Source organism: Mirounga leonina, unplaced genomic scaffold (genome assembly GCF_011800145.1).
Source record: "Mirounga leonina isolate KUSES-001 unplaced genomic scaffold, KU_Mleo_1.0 Mir_152, whole genome shotgun sequence".
In the NCBI taxonomy this organism is placed as follows: domain Eukaryota; kingdom Metazoa; phylum Chordata; class Mammalia; order Carnivora; family Phocidae; genus Mirounga; species Mirounga leonina.
In genome coordinates this window covers 14,740,531-14,764,192 of record NW_023270380.1, presented here as the reverse complement: position 1 = coordinate 14,764,192, position 23,662 = coordinate 14,740,531, and positions in this window count along the sequence as shown.

Below are 23,662 nucleotides of genomic sequence, written 5' to 3'. Positions count from 1 at the left end.
AGCACTACATAGTGATAAGAGTGTCCATTCACCTAGAACACAAAGGTGAACAGGCAGGAAAAAATCTTTGTGACCGTGGATTGGACAAGATTTATTGAACACAACATCAAGAGAGTGATTTATTTTAAAAAAAGATAATCTTGGAATATTGATTATAGAGGGTTGCAGGATTAGTTAACATAGAAATTAACATACAAATGTCAGTTGCTTTCTTATAATGAATGATTGAAATTTTACATTAAAAACTCAATACTCTTTACATGTGCACCAACAACAGTAAAAAAGAAATACAGAAGTGTAAATATGCAAGGTGAGGAAAACTACAAAACTATGATGATAGAAATCAAAGAATATCTAAATAACTGGAGAAATATTCCATGTTCACGGATAAAAAGACTTAATATTGTCAAGATGTCATTTCTTTCCAACTTGATCTATAGATTCAATGCAATGACAATCAAAATCCCAGTAAATTTTATCATTGATATCAACAAACTGATTCAGAAGTTTTATGTAGAGGCAAGGACCTACAGTAGCCAGCAGGATATTGGAGGAGAAGAACAAAGTTAGCAAAATGACACTACTCAACTTAAAGATTTACTGTACAAGGAGAGTAATCCAAACAGCATGGCATTGATGAACAAATAGACAAATAGATCAAAGGAACAGAATAAAGATCGAGAAAGAGATCCAAACAATTAGAGTCAACTGATCTTAAACAAACAAGAAAAGGCAATACAATAAAGACTTGTCTTTTCAACAGATGGTCCTGGAAATATTGGACATCTACTTGCAAAAAAGAGAAGAATCTAAGCCCAGATCTCACACATTTAACGAAAATTATACGAACTGGATTATAGATCTAAACATAAAATACAAAACCAAAAAACTCCTAAAAGATAACACAAGAGAAAAATCTAGGTGGCCTTGGGTTTGGGGAAGACTTTGTAGATATAACACCAAAAACAAGATCTGTGGGAAACAAGTCAATAAGTTGGATTGCATTAAAATTAAAAACTCTATGGAAGACAAGCAAGAGAAGGCAAGCTACAGTGTAGGAGAAAATGCTTGCAATGCACCTATGATAAAGGATGATACCCCAAATATACATAGAACTCTTTAAAAACAACAAGATGTAAACAATTAAAAAACAAGCAAAAGATCTAAATGTTGACCTCACCAGGTGGCAAAGAAGCATATGAAAAGATGCTCCCAGTTACAAGTCATTAGGGAATTATAAATGTAAATGACGAGATACCACTAAATACCAATTAGTAAAAGTAACATTTAAAACACTGACAACACTAAATGCCAGTGAGGGTGTGGAAAACAAAAGCTCTCCTCTCCTGCTGTAGGGTAACTCCTCCTACAATCTATGGAGTATCCGGTTTGCATAAGACACCTAGAACCGATAAAATATTCACTGCTTTGCTCATGGCAGGAGATTCCAAATCAGCCACAAAACTTATGAGAAAATAGAAGTCACATCTTCTTTCTCTACCAATGAGAGGAAAGGAACAGCCATGTTTGTCAATTTAAATTACTTTTGTTTTCACCAATATGCACACTACTGTGAGTTATTGAAGACACACATACGCGGCACACATAAACACATGGACATTTGAACCCAGACACTCCAAATGCTATTAAAAACTTAATATTTCGACTAATTCCAATTGATAAATATTAATACCTATTTAAATATTTGTAGTCAAATTTCAAGGGGGATTCAAGTTGAAATTAGAAGGTTGGTTGATAAATATGAAATCAGAATGAGGCAGTTTGACTAAATGATCCTAATGATTCATCTCAGCAAAATCTGGACATCTGTTGCAGAGAATGCATTATTCAGATATATAATTTACAAGTATGGGTCATAGAATCTCTTCTCCCATAGTCAGTGCTAAAGATACATTCCCTGCTCTGAAGGTTTTACATTCTTTGCCAGCACTAACATGTTGAACTCTTCTGTTAATGTCCACAGCATGCAAGACTCTGGTCTGTGGAAAGAATTGCTTTCAGCAGGCAAACTCTTCTGTCCTTTGTCTATTCCACTGCTCACTGGGCCTGAAGAAGCCTTCAAGAGGTGATCCACATCCTTTCACAAGTGAGTGTCCCAGAAGATCTTATGTCCCAGGATCAACTGATTTCTTACTTGGGGACAAAGGTAGGCAAAGGGCTCGTTCTTTCAAGTTTGTAAGTTCAAAGAGAGAACATTAATACATCTCCAAATTGAATAAAACTTTCTGAATTTCAAACAGGCATGAGACTTAATCTTTTCTCTTTCATTTTTCTTTGTATTTCTGGATAGTACTGGAAAGCAATATAATTCAAAACTGTACCGTAGAATACATTACTTCTTTCTTTCATAAATCATTAACAATACCATTCGAACTTTTTTAAATTAAAATTTGTTTTAAGTTGCAACGAATCAAGTCTCTTATGAGAAAAAAATGCATTTAGAGAGTTTAAATTATTTAACAAAAATCCGACTAGAATCTTTAAAAACAATTTAGGAATAGGACATGGCTGTGTTTTATAAAATGAACTAAATATGCCACAAAACATATAATGACTTTTTTATGGTGATATGTAGAGTAGGAAGGAGCTATATATATGTGTGTGTGTGTGTGTGTTTTATATATATATAGTTATATATATGCATATATATAGTTATATATATACATATATATGCAGATTATCTTTTTATAATCCTCTAGGATAGACAGAATAATATACTTAATATATATTTTATGCTTTAAAGTATTTTTGCATTAACAGAATATTCCACAAATGAAATTTTCCCTTTAATTCTATACTAAATGTTGTAAGACTTAAAGTTATCCATACGCTATATGTCCATTTTAATAAATGTTTTTTGAATTCTATTTTCCATTCAGATTTAATGAACAGAGGCTCCTGAGGGACAAATGACTTCCTTCCCTTCATATCTCTGACAAGGTGAAGGTCAGAAAGTGTTTGGTCTAGGCGATCTCACAGGAACAAAATTTATTTTGACATTGCATTGGCAGAACATTTTGTTTCCTCTATGGATAGAGAATAATTTAAAACAATTTCTTTCTTTTGGCTGAGCATTATTTTTCCTTCCTTTTCGTCTATTTACTTGATTTTTGTCAAGGTTTTGGAAGAAAAGAAGGTAATCAGACAACTTCAATGGATATGATTCAACAATTATACAAAACACCACTGCTAGACATAGATGCTAGACATACCTATACCAAGTGACTAATTATGATAATGCACATTTTCGCATACTTGTTTGTAAGCTTAATATAGTGTTTATTTCAAAGCAGTCCTGCTTTCCAATGACATAGTCTTAATCGCCCAGACCATGTATGCCGATTATAATAATAAGAGAACATAAGATAATTCCTTTCAGCATTGGGATTTTGGTAGGAATGACGTCAATTTTCTCACATCAGTGTCATCTCTTAGTGTAGCCACAAATGGGTTACCTTGGATTCCAAATAAACCCCTGGGAAGATACTTTGTCATCCACATAGTGAGGTAATAAAAAATAGCCAACTTTCTTTGCTTTGGTATCTACTTTTGAGAGAACAAAAAATATCATTAACCTGATGTAGGGCTGGGTAATGTCTTTTTTTTTTTTTTTTAAATAAAAAATACATTCTGACTCTGCAATCATCTTTCTTCCTGGTGCCTATTACTGAGACAAAGACACAACTAGAGGAAGAATATAGAAGGAACACAAGCTAAGCTTGCAGAGAAGCCAACTTGGTGTCTTTGGTGAAGGCACCATCTTCTCCCACTTTCCTCTGTGCCTTTTATGGACTATGAGATTCACCAGGGCATGAAGCATTGCTCTCTTCAACTAATACAGTATTCTATTGTACAGTGGCTATTAGATAATCTAAAATAGAAAGTGTTCTTGAGTTAGTTATTAAAAATACAAGGAAGTAGCAGACTGAAAGGAAATGAGAGACAACAAAAGAGGTTCAAGGATGAAGCTTTAATTTATTTTAAAAATAGTTGTGTGTACAATGAATAAAACTGAAACCAGTTGACCTTCAGAGCATTACAAGTCAATGTGTCTACCGACAACATAAAAGGATAGTCCGGCATTACATCCTTTTATCTGAGCTTTCTGGTATGTGTAGATCCATCCTTGACCTCTTATATATGAAGTCATTGCTACAATTTAATACAATTTTACATATTTTATTTGATTTTGTATTTTTGCAAAAACAGGCATTTAATGAATTTCAACTTTACTGGGAATCTAGAGGGGAAAAATATTTCATTTGTTATTATAATCTCTTTGATCTGCATATCTGAGATCTGCCTTCAGAACATACCATGAGTTCACTCTCTTCTCTTCATCTCAACCATTACCACCCAAAAAATCATTGCTTCTCCAACGGAGAATTATGGCCCCTGAGTGCATGTATTATATATTAATACAGAATATATGTTGTTAATAATGTTTTATATAGTATATATTAATATGTGGTTTATACATATAAATAAGTAAAGCTTTCTTTTCAGACTTTCATATGCAAATCCATTCTCCCACAACCAGTAGGATAATCTTTAAAAAATATAATTTTGGTCACATCATGCACAAGCACATGTAATTTGAGAGGCTTGCAGCTGTACCGGTAATAATAATATGCACACACTAGCGTACCATGTGATCTCGCTCTGGCTTTATCTCCATCCCAATCTTGGGCAACCTCCCTGTTCACCTGTTTGCACCAGTTCTTATCCGAGTTCTTCTCAAATGTCAAGTTGAGTCCTGCGTAAAGACCTTCTTATATTCATATTCCCTACCAGGAGTGTTCTTCCTGGACTCTGCATGCTGAGACAACCTTATTTAGGTCACAGATTAGGTATCACCTTTTTCCAAGAAGCTTTTTCTTACCAGGTCCCCCTGGTCAATCACAAAGGCAGAATGTACCAATGTAACTGAAAACATTTACCACAATTTGTAATTACATACATGCATATTTTCCTTGGCATTTATATTTTATGACCCTTAACACCATCCACTCAACTGAGTCTGCTCTTTCCTGAGGCCAATTCTTGAGGTAGTATTTATTTGTTTATTTTATTGTTTAGTAGCTATCCATAAATTATTTCAGGTGGACACTTAACTGATATTACACAGACTTGTTATAATCATGTATTTCATGAAGAGTGAAAGTCAAGGCAGTTTCCATAAAACATGAGAAATTTATGAGGACAAACTTCATTGTCAAATACTTAGCTCCCAGGTTATATCTGCACCTACGAAGAAATGAACCAAATTTAAGGCAATGAAAAGGGTTATCATGTCGATTCCAGCATCAGAGACCAGGATGTAGAAAATCCCTTTATATGTTGCCATTATTTTTGTTTCTAGTCATTTGTTGATCCATGTGCTTTGTGTTATGTCATGATTTTCAGTTCATTACTACGAGTTATTTGCTTGATTTTAAAAGTGCTAAAAAATTTAAAAGTAGGTTTTGGAAAAGGAACTATTGTAGGGTCAGGTGCAAGACTACCTTCTCTTTGAAGATGAAATAAAATGTATGTTTACAGGGGCACCTGGGTGGCTCAGTTGGTTAAGTGTCTGCCTTCAGCTCAGGTCATGATCTCAGGGTCCTGGGATTGAGCCCTGAGTCCATCTCCCAGCTCAGTGGGGGGTCTACTTGTCCCTCTCCCTTTGCCCCTCCTGCCTCGCTCTTTTTCTCTCTTTCTGTCTCAAATAAATAAATAAAATCTTTTAAAAATATATATTTACAAACATATGTTATAAAAAATTTTAAAAATGTAAAATTAAAAAACAAAAAATAAATTTAAAGAAACATTTTTCACATTCTATTTGTAAGCTCCTGGTAAGCCTCCAATTCCTTTCTGAGTTCACTGTAGATATCAAGGAACTAAAATCTTGAGAAGATACTTACTGGTATTTCTTTAGATGCTCTCTCATAGTTATTTTTATTTTTACTTATGAGATGAAATTCTATCTAACTATATCTCAAACATCTGAAACTTACTGCTGAGAGTGGGTGTATGTTAGGACTGCACTGTCCATACCAGGGAGACCATGTGCTTCAGGAAGAAAGCCATATTACTGAAGTTAAAGAGACTTAGGATTTTGCCTTGATTAACACTGAGACTCTAGAGCATTATTTTTACTTCTCTGGGTTTTCATGATGATGCTAGTCTTGTTTTGATCATCCTGATAAATATTCTGCACCTGTGAACAGCACCAGTGTGGATTAAACAACAATCCTGCTGATACTAGATGGTGTGACAGTCAATCGGGAGGAAAACTCCATACTATGGGTTTGGCATCTTCCAACCCCTGCTAACAGCATTGGACAGCCCAGAAATGACCTCCTGCCCCTGCAGGTAGCTCCAGTACAGACAGCAAGAGCTCCTCTGGCCCCCCCCATTTCCATGCCCACAGGCCTGGCTTCTCTCCTCTCACTCCCCACTGACAGCACCAGGCCCAGGGAATTTTATTTCGCTCCTGTGGGCAGAGCCAGTAGGGAACCCATGGGAACACTAGTAGCAGCCTGAAGATAAAGGAGATGAGAGGAGCACTCTAAGGGTTCTGAAAACTAAATTTTCACTGGACCAGTACCCCACAAAATGAACCCAGGACCTGCAGGCCAATCCAATCAGAGTGACTACCTCCTGAAATGGGGATTTAATAGGATCAGGAGTCTCCTAAGCTAGTATCAAAAATACCCAGGATATGGTCAAAACTCATTTGTTACGCCAAAGATGAGGAAAACAGTAATATGAATTAGAAAAATCAACCAACAGAAAACAACAGTGAGATGAATCATACGCGAGAATTATCTTGAAGGATTCTAAAACACAGTCATAAAAAAAAAGTGATCAATGGTAACTGTCCTCAAAAGAAATAAACAACTGACAACCTTTTCAAAGAAACAGAAGACATGAAAGACAACTGAATGGAAATTAGAGAACTGGAAATAAAATAACAGAAATAAAAATCTCACTGGATGAGACTGATGACAAGAATGAACTGGTGAGCTGGGACACAGAACAAGACCAATGATCCAGTCTGAAAAACCACAAGAGCAGAAAGGAACAGAGGGGTGGGGACCTGTGGGATAATGACAGAACATCTGGTATTATATTGTTAACATCCCAGAGGGAAGAGGGAGAGGGGTTGAGAAAGAGTTTCAGGAAATATGGATTGAGCTTTTCCAAAATTTGACAAAAGACACATAAATACACATTAAATGACAGAACCCCAAACAGAACACAAACCTAAAGAAATTGGCAATAAGAGATACAATAGTTAAAACTTCTGAAAACTGATAGCAAAATAAAAATCTTGAAAGCAGCCAAAGAAAAGCAACACATTACTTACAGGGAAATACCCATTTTAAAGTCAATAGATTTCTAATATAAAACCTTGGATCCAGAAGAGACAACATTTTTCAGGTGCTGAAAAGATGAAATGATTCCAGCAGATTCTTTATGTACTGCAAATATTCTTCAGGAATGAATAGGGAAATACAGACATTCTTCAGTAGTAGAAAGCTAAGAGAATTTTCCACTAGCAGATGTGGTGCTAAAAAAAGTTAAAGGAAATTCTCAAAATGGGAAGGAAATGATAACATAAGAAAGATTGGAATTTCTGATAGGAAAGGAAAAAGTGAAATGTGTAAAAATACACATAATTCATTCAGTTCAACATGATGATACAGGTAAGGCTGGAAGAATAAGAATGGAAAAAGAGATGCCATGGGACAAGTAATAGAGAAAAAAAAACAAGAGTGGGTATTTGAATATCGATCTAGTAGATTTCAAAATAAAACTATGAGGGACGAAGAGTGACATAATATAATAATAAAAGGATCAATCCAGCAAGAAGAAATAGTGGTATAGCAATCTAAACCCAGAACTTCAAAATATTTGAAACAAAAACAGATACATTTGAAAGGAGGAATAGACAAATATACAATTACAATTGGTGACTTCCACACCCACTTTCAGTGAAGACTAGAACTAGCAGACAGAATGTCAGCGAAGTTATAGAAGAACTGCAAACACCAGCAACAACAAAACATAAATGACATACAAAACTCTCCACCCAACAAAAGCAGTAAACACATTTCCTCAAGCATCCATGGAAAATTCACCAAAATAGACATTATCCTCGGTCATAAGACACCCTTCAACAAATTTTACACATTTCAAATTATACAGAGCATATCCACTAGCCATAATAGAGTAGAACTAGAAATCAAAACCAGAAAGAGAATAGGAAAATGTGCAAACATGCGGAAGTTAAATAACACATTTCTAAATAATGCATGGGTCAAATATAAAGCCTTACAGGACATTACAAAAATACACTGATGAAAACAGAACTACAATATAACAGAATTTATGGGTTGAGGTAATACTAAGCAAAAGCTTTATAGCATTAACTGCTCACTTAAGAAAAGAGGAAAGGTCTCAAATCAGTAATTTGACTTCCTGGCCAAAGAAAACGAAGATGAAGAGCAAAATAAACATATAACAAGCAGAGCAGAAACGTAGAACATTGAAAAAAATAGGGAAAAATCAATAAAAGGTTGGTTCTTCAAAAAAGTTATTACTTGATAATACTCTAGCAAAATTGATGAATAGGAATAGACAGGTGACACTTACCAATATAAGGACTGAAACAGAAGATATTACTACAGATCTTACAGTCATTAAAAGAATAAATGTATAATAATATGAGTATGTTTATGCTCATAAATTTTACAATTAAAAAATATTCCCCATGTTAAGCTTACTATTTCTTTAACTACCACCTACCATAGTCAATACAGTGTGGTATGGTGGCAGACACATGGATCATTGGCATGGAATAGAAAACCCAGAAGGAGATCCACTGAAATACACCCACTGATTTTTCATTAAGGTGATAGGCATTCAGTAGAGGAAAGATAGAATTTTCAACAAAAATATTGAACATCTGCAGGTTAATGAGAAAGTAAATAACCCTACCTACTCCTCACACTTTATAGAAAAATTAACTCACAACTGATCTCAGATTTATATTTATATTTAAGATGTAAAACTAGGGGGGCTGGGTGGTGCAGTCAGTTAAACATTTGACTGTTGGTTTCAGCTCAGGTCATGATCTCAGGGTTGGAAGACTGAGCCCATCAGACTCCACATTTTCAGCGGGAGTTTTCTTGAGATTCTCTCTCCCTCTCCCTCTGCCCCTTCCCCCTGTGCTGACGCTCTCTCTCTCTAAAATAAATATCAACAAAACAAAAAGGAATGGGAGAAGATATTTGCAAATTACACTACAAATAAAGGGCTGGTATCCAAGATCTATAAAGAACTTCTCAAACCCAACACCCAAAAAAACAAATAATGAAGTCAAAAAATGGGCAGAAGACACAAACAGACACTTCTCCAAAAAAGACATACAGATGACTAACAGACACATGAAAAAATGTTCAACATCATTAGCCATCAGGGAAATTCAAATCAAAACCACACTGAGATACCACCTTAGACCAGTTAGAATGGCTAAAATTAACAAGACAGGAAACATGAGGAGCAAGATGGCGGAAGAGTAGGAGACCAGGATTTCGTCTGGTCTCAGGAATTCAGCTGGATAGGGATCAAACCATTCTGAACACCTACAAACTCAACAGGAGATCGAAGAAAAGAAGAGCAACAACTCTCTGAACAGAAAAGTGACCACTTTCTGGAAGGTAGGACGTGAGGAGAAGTGAATCCGAGGTGATATTTGGGAGGATAGATGGCGGGGGAGGGGCCTCCGTCGGCCGCTTCTGGCGAGTGACAGAGCTGCGGAGCACAAAATCGGAACTTTTAGAAGTTGGCTCCACTGAGGGATGTCACTCCGGTGGCTAAGCAGGGGGTGGAACCCTCATGGGACAGTGTGGTCTCAGGACCCTCAGGGTCACAGAAAGACCGGGGGTGCCTGAGTGTGGCTGAGCACCCAGGTATCAGAGCAGGGAAGCCGGCTGCAGAGACGGAGCTGAGGCGCAGGTCTCAGCTCGGGGTTGCCATAAACCAAGATCCGTGGCACAGTCGGGCCCCTGCTCCTCCAGCAGGGACCCAACAAGCGGCAAATCCAGGGAGACTCCCCTTCCTCCCCCGGGAGGAGCGGCATGGGAGCGCACCGCAGGGATCTGCTGGGTTTGGAGACTCCACATGGGGTCAGGTGCCAGAGAAAGAAATGCTCGGTCACAGGCCGGGTGAGCACAGAGTGCGGCTGGAGACCGGGGAGATGGGAGTGACTGACTGCTTTTCTCTGGGGGCTCACTGAGGAGCAGGGCCCCGAGTTCTCGGCTCCTCTGGGGCAAACATTGGGAGGCCGCCATTTTCACTCTCCACCTCCAAAGCTGTACGGAAAGCTTGCAGGGAACAAAAGTACCCGAGAGAAAACCCGAGCAGATTACTTAGACCAGACCGGGCAAGGGCGGGGCAATTCCACCTCCAGCAAAGACATTTGGGAACCACGGCAACAGGCCCCTCCCCCAGAAGATCAGCAAGAACAGCCAGCCAAGACTAAGTTTACTGATCAATGAGAACGGCAGAACACCAGCGCTATGGGAATACTGCACATAGAATCCATGGCTTTTTCCACATGATTTTTAGTCTTTCAAAGTTAATTTTTTTTAACTTTTTTTAAAAAAATTTTTTCTTTTTCCCTTTCTCAACCAACATCTTATCAATCCCTTTTTTAAAAAACATTTTTATTTTTCATTTTTAGAGTCATATTCTATCCCTTCATAGTAGTTACCCTTATTTTTGGCATATATATATATACGTTATTCTCTCTTTAAAATTTTGAGGTACACTTTCTTCTAACAGATCAAATATACCCTAAATTGCTAGTGTATGGCTTTGTTCTAGTCTCCTGCCTGATCACATTCTCTCCCTTTTCTTTTCTTTTTTTTTTTTAAATCCTCTTCTTTTTTCAAACAACTTCTTATCAATTCCATTTATGAAATTTTTTATAATTTTCATCTTTACAGTCATATTCCATCCCTGCATCGTATCAACCCTTATTTTTGTACATATATAAGTTTTCTTTTCTTTAAAATTTGGGGAGGCACTTTCTTCTAAAAGACCAAAATACACACAAAATCTAGTGTTTGGTGTTGATCTATGAACTAGCCTGATCATATTTGATCATATTCTGTTTTGTTTAACTTTTTCTTTTTTTTTTTTCTTTTTCTTTTTTCTTTTTTTCCCTTTCTTTTCCCCTGGCTTCAGGTCTTTTCTGACTTGTTTAGAGTATGTTTTCTGGGGATGTTGCTACCCTGTTAGCATTTTATTCTCTCATTCATCTATTCTCCTCTGGACAAAATGACAAGATGGAAAAAATCATCTCAACAAAAAGAACAAGAGGTAGTACCGACTGCCAGGGACCTACTCAATACGGACATTAGTACGATGTCGGACCTAGAGTTCAGAATTATCACTTTAAAGATACTAGCTGGGCTTGAAAAAAGCATGGAAGTTATTAGAGAAACCCTTTCTGGAGAAATAAAGGAACTAAAATCTAACCAAGTCGAAATCAAAAAGGCTATTAATGAGGTGCAATCAAATACAGGGGTGCTAACTGCTAGGATAAATGAGGCAGAAGAGAGAATCAGTGATATAGAAGACCAAATGATGGACAATAAAGAAGCTGAGAAAAAGAGAGATAAACAACTACTGGATCATGAGGGCAGAATTCGAGAGATAAGTGATACCATAAGACAAAGCATTAGAATAATTGGGATCCCAGAAGAAGAAGAAAGAGAGAAAAGGGCAGAAGGTATATTAGAGCAAATCATAACAGAGAACTTCCCTAATTTGGGGAAGGACACAGGCATCAAAATCCAGGAGACGCAGAGAACCCCTATCAAAATCAATAAAAATAGGTCAACACCCTGACATCTAATAGTAAAACTTACAAGTCTCAGAGACAAAGAGAAAATCCAGAAAGCAGCTCAGGAGAAAAGATATGTAACCTACAAGGGTAGAAACATTAGATTGGCAACAGACCTATCCACAGAGACCTGGCAGGCCAGAAAGGACTGGCAGGATATATTCAGAGCACTAAATGAGAAAAATATGCAGCCAAGAATATTATATCCAGCTAGACTTCATTGAAAATAGAAGGAGAGATAAAAGCTTCCAGGACAAACAAAAAGTAAAGGAATTTGCAAACATGAACCAGCCCTACAAGAAATATTGAAAGGGATCTCTAAGCAAAGAGAGAGCCTAAAAGCAACATAGACCAGAAAGGAACACAGACAATATACAGTAACAGTCACCTTACAGGAAATATAATGGCACTAAGTCATATCTTTCAATAGTTACCCTGAATGTAAATGGGCTAAATGTCCCAATCAAACGACACAGGCTATGATTGGATAAAAAAAAACAAGACCCATCGATATGCTGTCAGCAAGAGACTCATTTAAACTCAAAGACACCCCCAGATTGAAAGTGAGGGGGTGGAAAACCATTTACCATGCTATGCTAATGGACACCAAAAGAAAGCTGGGGTGGCAATCCTCATATCAGACAAATTAGATTTTAAACCAAAGACTGTAATAAGAGATGAGGAAGGACACTATATCCAACTTAAAGGGTCTATCCAAAAAGGAGATCTAACAATTGTAAACATCTATACTCCTAATATGTGAGCAGCCAATTATATAAGGCAATTAATAACAAAAGCAAAGAAACACATTGACAACAATACAATAATAGTGGGGGACTTTAACACCCCCCTCATTGAAATGGACAGATCATCTAAGCAAAAGACCAACAAGGAAATAAAGACTTTAAATGACACACTGGACCAAATGGACTTCACAGAACATTCCATCCCAAACCAACAGAATACACATTCTTCTCTAGTGCCCATGGAACATTCTCCAGAATAGATCACATCCTAGGTAACAAATCAGGTCTCAACCGATACCAAAAGATTGGGATAATTCCCTGCATAATTTCAGACCATAATGCTTTGAAACTCGAACTCAATCACAAGAGGAAAGTCGGAAAGAACTCAAATACATGGAGGCTAAAGAGCATCCTACTAAAGAATGAATGGGTCAACCAGGAAATTAAAGAAGAATTATAAAAATTCATGGAAACAAATGAAAATGAAAACACAACTGTTCAAAGTCTTTGGGATGCAGCAAAGGCAGTCCTAAGAGGAAAGTATATAGCAATACAAGCTTTCTCAAGAAACAAGAAAGGTCTCAAGTACACAACCTAACCCTCCACCTAAAGGAGCTGGAGAAAGAACAGCAAATAGACTAAACCAAGCAGGAGAAGAGAAATAATAAAGATCAGAGAAGAAATCAATGAAATAGAAACCAAAAGAACAGTAGAACAGATCAACAAAACTAGGAGCTGGTTCTTTGAAAGAATTAACAAGATGATAAATCCCTGGCCAGACTTATCAAAAAGAAAAGAGAAATGACCCAAATCAACAAAATCATGAATGAAAGAGGAGAGATCACAACCAACACCAAAGAAATACAAACAATTATAAGAACATATTATGAACCACTCTATGCCAGCAAATTAGATAACCTGGAAGAAATGGATGCATTCCTAGAGATGTATCAACTACCAAAACTGAACCAAGAAGAAATAGAAAACCTGAACAGACCTACAACCATTAAGGAAATTGAAGCAGTCATCAAAAATCTCCCAACAAACAAAAACCTAGTGCCAGATGGCTTCCCAGGGGAATTCTACCAAACATTTAAAGAAGAATGAATACCTATTCTTCTGAAACTGTTCCAAAAAATAGAAGTGGAAGGAAAACTTCCAAACTCGTTTTATGAGGCCACCATTTTCTTGATCCCAAAACTAGAGAAAGACCCCATCAAAAAGGAGAATTACAGACCAATATCCTTGATGAACATGGATGCAAAAATTCTCACCAAAATACTAGCCAATAGGATCCAAAGTATATTAAAAGGATTATTCACCACGACCAAGTGGGACTTATCCCTGGGCTGCAAGTTTGGATCAAAATCGATCAACGTGATACAATACATTAAGAAAAGCAAAAACAAGAACCATATGATCCTCTCAATAGATGCAGAAAAAGCATTTGACAAAGTACAGCACCCTTTCTTGATCAAAACTCTTCAGAGTATAGGGATAGAGGGTACATACCTCAATATTATAAAAGCCATCTATGAAAAACCTACAGCGAATATCATTCTCAATGGGAAAAAAATGAGAGCTTTCCCCCAAGGTCAGGAACATGGCAGGGATCTCCACTATCACCACTGCTATTCAACATAGTATTAGAAGTCCTAGCCACAGCAATCAGACAACAAAAAGAAATCAAAGGCATCCAAATCAGCAAAGAAGAAGTCAAACTCTCACTCTTTGCAGATGATATGATACTTTATGTGGAAAATCCAAAGACTCCACCCCAAAACTGCTAAAACTCATACAGGAATTCAGTCAAGTGGCAGGATATAAATTCAATGCATAGAAATCAGCGACATTCCTATACACCAACAACAAGAAAGAAGAAAGAGAAATTAAGGAGTCGATCCCATTTACAATTGCACCCAAAACTGTAAGATACCTAGGAATAAATCTAACCAAAGAGGCAAAGGATCTGTACTCAGAAAACTATAAAATACTCATGAAAGAAATTGAGGAAGACACAAAGAAATGGAAAAACGTTCCATGCTCATGGATTGGAAGAACAAATATTGTGAAGATGTCAATGCTACCTAGAGCAATCTACACATTCAATGCAATCCCCATCAAAATACCATCCACTTTTTTCAAAGAAATGGAACAAATCATCCTAAAATTTGTATGGAACCAGAAAAGACCCCGCATAGCCAGAGGAATGTTGAAAAAGAAAAGCAAAGCTGGCAGCATCACAATTCCGGACTTCTAGCTCTATTACAAAGCTGTCCTCATCAAGACAGTATGGTACTGGCACAAAAACAGACACATAGATCAATGGAACAGAATAGAGAGCCCAAAAATGAACCCTCAACTCTGGTCAACTAATCTTTGACAAAGCAGGAAAGAATGTCCAATGGAAAAAAGACAGTCTCTTCAACAAATGGTGTTGGGAAAATTGGACAGCCACATGCAGAAGAATGAAACTGGACCATTTCCTTACACCACACACAAAAATAGACTCAAAATGGTTGAAAGACCTTAATGTGAGACAGGAGTCCATCCAAATCCTAAAGGAGAACACAGGCAGCAACGTCTTCGACCTCAGCCGCAGCAGCTTCTTCCTAGAAACATCACCAAAGGCAAAAATGAACTATTGGGACTTCATCAAGATAAAAAGCTTTTGTACAGCAAGAGAAACAGTCAACAAAACCAAAAGACAACCGACAGAATGGGAGAAGATATTTGCAAATGACATATCATATAAAGGGCTAGTATCCAAAATCTATAAAGAACTTAACAAACTCAACCTTCTAAGAACAAAGAATCAAATCAAGAAATGGGCAGAAGACATGAACAGACATTTTTCCAAAGAAGACATCCAAATGGTCAACAGACACATGAAAAAGTGCTCAACATCGCTTGGCATCAGGGAAATCCAAATCAAAACCTCCATGAGATACCACCTCACACCAGTCAGAATGGCTAAAATGAACAAATCAGGAAACGACAGATGTTGGCGGGGATGCGGAGAAAGGGGTACCCTCCTACACTGTTGGTGGGAATACAAGGTGGTGCAGCCACTCTGGAAAACAGTATGGAGGTTACTCAAAAAGTTGAAAATAGAGCTACCATACGATCCAGCAATTGCACTACTGGGTATTTACCCCAAAGATACAAATGTAGGGATCCGAAGGGGTATGTGCACCCTGATGTTTATAGCAGCAATGTCCACAATAGCCAAACTGTGGAAACAGCCAGGATGTCCATCGACGGATGAATGGATAAAGAAGATGTGGTGCATATATATATAGAGAGAGAGAGGGAGAGAGAGAGAGAGAGAATGGAATTTTATGCAGCTATCAAAAGGAATGAGATCTTGCCAATTTCAACGACGTGGATGGAACTGGAGGGTGTTATGTTGAGTGAAATAAGTCAATCAGAGAAAGACATGTATCAAATGATGTCACTGGTATGAGGAATTCTTAATCTCAGGAAACAAATTGGTAGGGGGTGGGAGGGATGGGGTGGCTGGGTGATAGACATTGTGGAGGGTATGTGCTATGGTGAGCACTGTGAATTGTGCAAGACTGTTGAATCACAGATCTGTACCTCTGAAAGAAATAATGCAATATACGTTAAGGAAAAAAAAATGAAGAAGAAGATAGCAGGAGGGGAAGAATGAAGGGGGGGAAGTCAGAGGCGGAGAAGAACCTTGAGAGACGATGGACTCTGAAAAAAAACTGGGGGTTCTAGAGGTGAGGGGGGTGGGAGGATGGGGTAGCCTGGTGATGGGTATTAAAGAGGGCACGTTCTGCATGGAGCACTGGGTGTTATGCAGAAACAATGAATCATGGAACACTACATCAAAAACTAATGATGTAATGTATGGTGATTAACAGAACAGTAAAAAAAATTTTTTTTTTAAGGTTTTATTTATTTATTTGAGACAGAGAGAATGAGAGAGACAGAGAGCACATGAGAGGGGGGAGGGCCAGAGGGAGGAGCAGACTCCCTGCAGAGCAGGGAGCCCGATGTGGGACTCGATCCCGGGACTCCAGGATCATGACCTGAGCCGAAGGCAGTCGCTTAACCAACTGAGCCACCCAGGCGCCCCAGTAAAAAATTTTTTTAAAAATGACAGGAAACAGGAAACGTTGGAGAGTATGTGGAGAAAGGGAAAACCTTTTGCACTGTCAGTGGGAATGCAAGTTGGTAAAGCTACTTGGGAAAACAGTATGGAGGTTTCTCCAAAAGTAAAAAATAGATCTACCCTATGACCCAGCAATTGCACTACTGGGTTTTTACCCCAAAGATAGGATGTAGTGAAAAGAAGGGACACATTCACCCAATGTTCATAGCAGCAATGTCCACAATAGCCAAACTGTGGAAGGAGCCAAGATGCCCTTCAACAGATGAATGGATAAAGAAGATGTGGTCCATATATACAATGGAAGATTACTCAGCCATCAGAAAGGATGAACAACCACCATTTACATCAACATGGATGGAACTGGTGGGGATTATGCTAAACAAAATAAGTCAAGCAGTGAAAAACAATTATCATATGGTTTCATTTATATGTGGAACATAAGGAATAGCATGGAAGATATTAGGAGAAGGAAGGGAAAAATGAAGGGGGGGGAAATCAGAGGGAGAGATGAACCATGAGAGACTATGGACTACAGAAATCAATCTGAGGGATTCAGAGGAGAGGGGGTGGGGGGATGGGTTAGCTTGGCAATAGGTATTAACGACGGCACATATTCCATGGAGCACTGGGTGTTATATGCAAACAATGAATCATGGAACACTACATCAAAAACTAATGATGTAATGTATGGTGACTAACATAGCATAATTTTAAAAAATTCATTTAAAAAATAATAAATAAAATAAATAAATAATTATATATATTTTTAAAGATGTAAAACTAAAAAAAGAACATTCGTGTCAAAAATGAGAAATTCCTCAAATCTAGTGCAGGTGACTTGGTTGTAGACATTACTATTGTTGTTGTGACTATTATTTGGTCTGTGAAAAACTCTGTTAAGAGTATGAAATGACAAGCAACAGACTGGGGGATAATATTACCAAACCACTTATGCAACATAGGATTTGTGTCCAGAATCTATACGGATCTCCCACAATGTAACAGGAGAAAGATCTAATTAGACAATGTATAAAGACAAGAAGATATATTTTACCAAATGGCAGACAAGCATATAAAAAATGTGCAATATCACTATGGAAATGGAAATTAAGACTGAAAGTAGAAATAACCACACTCCTATCAGAATGGCTAAATTAAAGGTAATGATAACACCTCATGCTGGTGAGGATGTGGGGAAAATGCAATCAACATCCATTGCTAGTGGGAAGGTAAAATGGAACTCTAGGATACAGTTTAGCACTTCCTTAGAAAATCTGAACAGATAACCAACCATATGACACAGCAATTGCTCTACTGAAACATTTATTCCAGAAAAATGAAAAATGACCTGACCTAAATCTCTACATGAATGTTAATAGCACTTTCCTTTGTGCTGGTCCCAAACTGGAAACAACTCAGGTGTCCTTCAGTGAGTGAGCAGTTAAACTTTGATACATCCAAGCCATGGAACAGAACATAGATATACAAAATGACTTGGATGGATTGCAAGGCTTTATGCTTATTTTTTTTAAAAAAAGCAAATACTGGAGCACCTGGGTGGCTCAGTTGGTTAGGTGACCGACTCTTGATTTTGGCTCAGGTCATGATTTCAGGGTCATGAGATTGAGCCCTGTGTTGGGCTCCACACTCTGCACAGAGCCTTCTTGAGACTCTCTCTCCTTCTCCCTCTGCCCCTCCCTCCACTCATGTGCACTCTCTCTTTCTCTCCAAAAAATAAAAATAAAATAAAAATCTTAAAAAAAAGCAAATCCTAAAAGCTTATATACTGTAGGATTGTCCTTCTACAAAATTCTTGAAATAACAAAATTACAGAGATGGAGAACAGACTAGCAATTGCCAGGGCTTAGGGAAGGAGGGGGGCAGTGTGTGGGAGAATGAAGGCAAAGTATAGGGAGCTGTGAGGGGATGGATCTGTTCTGCATCCTGAACGTACAAATGTTACCACCTTTCATGTTTGCTCACACACCATGCAAACAGGAATGTATGTAAGGTTGGTGAAATATGAATAAACTCAACGTCAGTTTCCTGTCTTTAATATTATATGATAGTTATGGGAGATGTTACTGGTGGAGAAACTGATTGGGGGTACGAGGAACCTCCCTGTACAAAATAGTTGCAGCTTCTTGGGGCGCCTGGGTGGCTCAGTTGGTTAAGCAACTGCCTTCGGCTCAGGTCGTGATCCTGGAGTCATGGGATCGAGTCCCGCATCAGGCTCCCTGCTCAGCATGGAGTCTGCTTCTCCCTCTGACCCTCCTCCCTCTCATGCTCTCTGTCTCTCATTCTCTCTCTCGCAAATAAATAAAATCTTAAAAAAAAAAAAATAGTTGCAGCTTCTCATCAACATATAATTGTTTCAAATTAAAAGATAATTAAAGAGGGCATGTTCTGCATGGAGTACTGGGTGTTATACATAAACAATGAATCATGGAACATTACATCAAAAACAAATGATGTAATGTATGGTGATTAACATAACAATAAAAAATTTTTAAAAAGTCAACATGTAGTAACTGAGACTGGTCATCTGGAATAAACAATTCTGAGAAAAAATAAGATAATACATTTAATAAAAAATTTATATATATATATACAGATACTATGACATGTAAAAATAATATGAAATGGATCAAATTTAAAAAGGTATTAGTTATATGCTATGACATGTAAAAATAAGGAAATTAAAGACTATTATAAAGACTATTAAAACCTATAACTTCTACAGGAAAATTTAGAAAAAAAATATTTTTAACCTTGGTTCAAACAGAAAGCACAAAACCATTAAAAAATGATTTATTTTGATAAACTGAAATTCATTTAAATTTGTAAAATTCGCTTTTCAAATGATACAGTTAAGGAAAAGAAAAACATGAAAACTGAGATAGAATATATTCAAAATACCTATCTGGTAAAGGATCTAACATACATATAATATATGTACTAACATAATAATCTGTAGTAACACACATACCTGCACATACACATATTATAGATACATATATAGTTATATGAAAAATATGTGATGACACTTTAAAAGAAACAGATAATGACATGAAAATATATTGAAAATAATTAGTGATTAAGATAAGGGAAATTGAAGTCACTATTAGATTCCAATCATACCTATCAAAGTGGCCAAACTAAATAAACTAATAAAACCAAACCAAACCAAAACAAACAACAAACAACTAAAATCTAGCTAACAATAGCAAGTACTGGAGAAGATATGGAGCCCCTGGAACTCTCACTTCATGCAAAATGCTAAAGACATTTTGGAAAACAGTTGGACAGCTTTTTAAATTCCTGGGTGGCTCAGTCAGTTAAGCTTCTGCCTTTAACTCAGGTCGTGATCCCGGGGGCCTTAGATCGAGTTCCGCATTAGGCTCCCTGTTCAGCAGGGAGTCTGCTTCTCCCTCTACCCTTCCCCCCCTGCTTGTGCTCTCTTTCAAATAAATAAATAAAATATTTTTTAAAAAATTTTATTTATCTATCTGACAGAGAGAGACACAGCGAGAGAGGGAACACAAGCAGGGGGAGTGGGAGAGGGAGAAGCAGGCTTCCCGCGGAGCAGGGAGCCCAATGCGGGGCTCGATCCCAGGACCCTGGGATCATGACCTGAGCCGAAGGCAGACACTTAACGACTGACCACCCAGGTGCCCCTAAATAAATAAAATCTTAAAAAAAAAAAAAGATACTACAATACAACCCAACAACCCCATTGCTGGCCCATTAATCAAGAAAAGTGACAATATGTGTCTACAGAAAGACTTGTGTTGGGAAAAAAAAAAAAAAGTTCATCAACTTCTGGATGGATAAACAAATGTGGAATATTCTTAAATGGAATACCATTCAGTAAATAAATAAGCAAATAAATAAACAAATAAAACTGATATAATCAACAAAATGAGTATATCTCAAAAGCATTACACTGGGTTCAAGAAGCCAAGGACAGGAGGATTTGTATCGTGTGATTCCATTTATGTGACGTTCTGAGGGAAGAGGCAATATTTGAGGGTTGGAACAGTAGTTGTTCCAAAAGGGGGCACTAAGCAACTCTGCAGGGTATTAGAAATACTCAGTATTTCGATTGTGGTGGTGCTTACAGTTATAAATGTTTGTTAACACTCACAGAACTGTATGCTGATAAAGGGTCATTTTCACTGGATGTAAATTATAGCTCAAATTCCAGGAGGAATGGCAGTGATGTGGGTTAGCCATACATTTTCCAGAGGCAAGAGCATATGTGTCTGCAAACAAATACAGTATCATGTAAGTATACGCATGTATCTGCTGCAATGTGGGAGGAACTCCCCCAAAGACCCGCATGTACTTGGTATCTCAGAGTGATCTATGGTTACATCCTCACCAGCAAGAGAGCCCAGCAGAGTCCAATGCCAAGGGACGGGCAAGAAGACAGTGAATCAGATTACTCCTGTGAGCGTGACCCATTTCCTAAACTCACAAGTTACTAAAGCCTGGGGGAACTAAGGTCACACTGTTCCCACGCTGGAAGTAACAGCTTAAAATTCTAGAAAAAAAAAAAGTATCTTCCCTCTATTAACCTTCCATATCCTTTGGATGACATATTTACTTAGGAGCACGGGTCCAAATAACTATCAGCTCTTGTTTTCAGGTTTACCAAAACAAAACAAAAACAGGTGTGAGCAAACAGGTTTTACAGAAAATTCTGGATGGCATCCTGAAACTCGTTTTCCTGGCAGCATTTAAAGACTACCTCAGAAAGCATTCCATAGCCTCATAATGGCTTAGTAAACACCTCCAGGCAGATGTGTTTCTGTTGTATCAAAACGTTTCAGCCAGAGCTAGCGCACCCTATGAACAAGCATCGGGGAGGAAATGTCAGTGTGTGTCATGGCACTGGGGTTTTGAAGGGAACTGGGCTTGGTAATAAGCCTTTTAAAGCTAGCCAATCCAGGATAATACCTGATCCTCTCTTTTTTCCTTTTAGATCCATCAAATAAGTATTCAATCTGGAAAGTCTTGCCTATCATTTCTGTCAAATGAAGTACTTCTTCTGAATCTTTCAAATATCACATACTTTGCATCCCATCCCCTAACCCTTCTCTTCAACCCCCAAACCCCACAATCAATGGCTCCTTTTAAACCATAGTATGGTTAGGGGGGCGGAGCAAGATGGCGGAGGAATAGGAGACCTGGATTTCGTCTCCTCTCAGGAATTCAGCTGGATAGGGATCAAACCATTCTGAACACCTACAAACTCAACAGGAGATTGAAGAAAAGAAGAGCAACAACGCTCTCATCAGAAAAGCGACCACTTTCTGGAAGACAGGACGTACGGAGAAGTGAATCCAAGGCGATATTTGGGAGGATAGACAGCGGGGGAGGGGCCTCCGTCGGCCGCTTCTGGCAAGTGATAGAACCACGGAGCACAAAATCGGAACTTTTAAAAGTCGGCTCCGCCGAGGGACATCACTCTGGTGGCTAAGCGGGGGGTGGAACCCTCCGGGACAGTGTGGTCTCAGGACCCTCGGGGTCACAGAAAGACCGGGGATGCCTGAGTGTGGCAGAGCTCCCAGGTAACGGAGCAGGGAAGCCAGCTGCAGAGGCGGAGCCCAGGCGCGGGCTCTCAGCTCGGGGTTGACATAAGCCGTGATCCGCGGCACAGTCGGGCCACTGCTCCTCCAGCAGGGACCCAACAAGCGGCAGATCCGGGGAGACTCACCTTCCTCCCCGGGGAGGAGCCGCGCGGGAGTGCACCGCAGGGATCTGCTGGGTTTGGAGACTCCACCCGGGGTCGGGTGCCTGACATGGAAACGCGCGGTCACAGGCCGGGTGAGCACGGAGTGCGGCCGGAGACCAGGGAGACGGGAGTGACTGACGGCTTTTCTCTGGGGGCTCACTGAGGAGCGGGGCCCCGAGTTCTCGGCTCCTCCGGAGCGGAGATTGGGAGGCCGCCATTTTCACTCTCCCCCTCCAAAGCTGTACGGAAAGCTCGCAGGGAACAAAAGCCCCGGAGAGCAAACCCGAGCAGATTACTTAGCCGGGAGGCGGCAAGGGCGGGGCAATTCTGCCTCCGGCAGAGACATTTGGAAACCACGGCAACAGGCCCCTCCCCAGAAGATCAGCGAGAACAGCCAGCCAAGACCAAGTTTACCGATCAATGAGAACGGCAGAACTCCAGCGCTAGGGGACTACTGCACATAGAATTCACGGCTTTTTCACCATGATTCTTTAGTCTTTTAAAGTTAATTTTTTTTAACTGTCTTTTTTGTCTCTTTATTTCTTTTTGAATTTTTCTTTTTCCCTTTTTCAACCAACATCTTATCAATCCCTTTTAAAAAAAAAATTTTTTATTTTTCATTTTTAGAGTCATATTCTATCCCTTCATAGTAGTTACTCATATTTTTGGCTTATATATATAAGTTGTTCTCTCTTTAAAATTTTGAGATAGTTTCTCCTAACAGATTAAAATATACCCTAAATCTCTAGTATATGGTGTTCTCTATTCCCCTGCCTGATCACATCCTCTCCCTTTTTTTTTCTTTTTCTTTTTTTAAATCCTCTTCTTTCTTTTTTCAAACAACTTCTTATCAATTCCTTTTATAAAATTTTTTATAATTTCCATTTTTACAGTCATATTCCATCCCTTCATCATATCAACCCTTATTTTTGTACATATATAAGTTTTTCTTTCTTTAAAATTTTGGGAGGCACTTTCTTCTAAAAGACCAAAATACACCCCAAATCTAGTGTGTGGCACTGATCTGTATACCATATAGATCATATTTGATCACATTCTGGTTTTTCTTTTGTTGTTGTTGTTTTGTTTTGTTTGTTTTTGTTTTTATCTTT